Source organism: Miscanthus floridulus, chromosome 9 (genome assembly GCF_019320115.1).
Source record: "Miscanthus floridulus cultivar M001 chromosome 9, ASM1932011v1, whole genome shotgun sequence".
Taxonomy (NCBI): Eukaryota; Viridiplantae; Streptophyta; class Magnoliopsida; order Poales; family Poaceae; genus Miscanthus; species Miscanthus floridulus.
The window spans coordinates 136,848,575-136,850,726 of NC_089588.1; positions in this window are offsets into that span (position 1 = coordinate 136,848,575).

Consider the following 2,152-nt stretch of genomic DNA (forward strand, 5'->3'; position numbering starts at 1 on the left):
ACCAGTCGACCTTCCCTGTGATGAAGCCCACGAGAGTATTATTATCTTTTTATTTTCTGCTGTGTGATGTAAGACTAAGTTGTATTATGGATCTGATGTAAGAGACACCGTGATGATACTTTATATGAGTTTGTTGACTTGTGTGTGTGACTGTTTCCTGGGCACACATGAGTATTGTGCATTCAATTTTATCTTTAAAATTGGGTGTGACAAATTGGTATCAGAGCCGTGTTGACTGTAGGACGCAAGCCTAGCTCGAAAACGGTCGTTTTAGCATCTTTGCTCCTCTGGTTTCTTGCTTACTGTCTTATTCTTGTTATTTTATTAAAAGATTTATGCTTTTCATACCTTAATCTATTATTTAAAATTGTTGATTCTAATTCTATCTCACTTTAAATCTATAGATGTCTCATAATCCGAAGACTGCTCGCCTCAGCACCGCCGGCTATCGTGCCATGTTCACCCCGCGTGCCCCACAAGCGGAGAGGGAGATTGTGATCATCTCCGATGACGAGGAGATGGCTACACCGACGCCTACACCTGCTCCTACACCAGTCGCCGTGCCAGTCTATCCTGTTGTAGCTACACCTGAGGAGTCGACGGCTACTTCCCCTACACCTGCACCATCCCCAGTTGTTCCCGTGGTGGAGGAGGAGATTGGCTGGAAGTGCAAGTACTACTTCAAGCCAGCCCTAGAGACAGCCTACTACCACACCCTCCTCACTCATGTGCTGGACGACTACTACCCCGACTTGCACGCCTCCATCAGCTACCACTGCGCCGAGTACCAGCATCCATTGGAGGCTACCTTTTGGAAGGTAGAGCTGGTGGTCACCGCTTGGAACGATATCAAGAATGGACATGAGGTGGAGACTGTCCACTGTGCCCCTGCCAGGAGAGCCCATGCTTTGGATGGCATGGAGGATGCAGCACAGAATGCCTACATCCACTACCATGGTCGTCGCTTTGAGGCCATGAGGGAGGATCGCTTCAGGTTCCTCCCTCGAAATGATCATGAGGGTGTTTGGCAGGTTTTGGCTCCACCAGAGAGTGACCCAACTTTGGAAGCAACGGTGCAGCATATCCACGCTATGTAGGGGGTGGATGAGGAAATCAAAGGAGAACTGTGTGCATCTCAGAGGGCTCAGAGACGCCTCCAGAAGCAAGTGGATGAACTTCGAGCACAACTTGGGCAGCCTTCGATCTACAAGAAGAAGCGCCGGTCCTTCACCATGATTGACACCGCTCCATAGGTGTTAGGTGCCTTGATCTAGATTACCACGTCGTTAGTTCGTGTTTCTTATTTAGCCTTGTTGGTCTTGTGAACTTGGTTGATTAGATGTTTAATTTGTGAACTCGGTTGATTTGGTATTTTGCTTGATTGCTGGAAGTTTGTGGGCATGTCCACAACTTCCTTAGATTGGAACTTTAAGTTTAGAATGAAATCTTATTGCAGATGTCTCGCTTTATCTTATCTCTGCTGTGCTGATTTCTAGAGCAGCATGTGTTCTTTATCTGGTATCTCGAAATCTGGATTGTCAAAAATTCTGAAATTTTTGTGGAGATAACTAGACCTCTGTTTCTTTCAAATGTCTCTAGAATCACGTCAATAGCTTTTCAGGTTTGTGAGATCTAGCTGACACAAGTTGATGTTCCTGCGCTGACTGGAACCCAGAACAGTTTCGGTTTAGCTCTAATTTTGACTATGTGTGTGTCGGAATCTGTAAAAGTGATCTAAATGAAAGTTGTATCTGATCTCCTAAGCTTTCTAACAAATCTTGGTGCACCTCTGTTGGATCTCTGAAACTCGAGTTATAACAGTTTTACTGAACTGCTGAATTTGAATCTTGTCCAGAAAATTCTCAGCATTGTTTCTTCTCTTTTGTAAGCTCTCTATAATTGGAAAAATCTCTAAATTTTGCACATTTGTTGTAAAACGGATGGCCGCAAGAGGAGGAAGAGGCAGAGGCCGTGGTCGTGGGTGTGATGCTCTCATAAATCCACCACCACCGCCACCTGTGACCATGGAACAAATATTGGGGATGCAAGCGCAGCTGATGCAAGCTATGATGCAGCGCTTGGACAATGAACCTGCAAGAGGACCACCGCCTGTTCAGGTCAGAGATAAGCGTGGAGAGTTTATGAAAGGTCA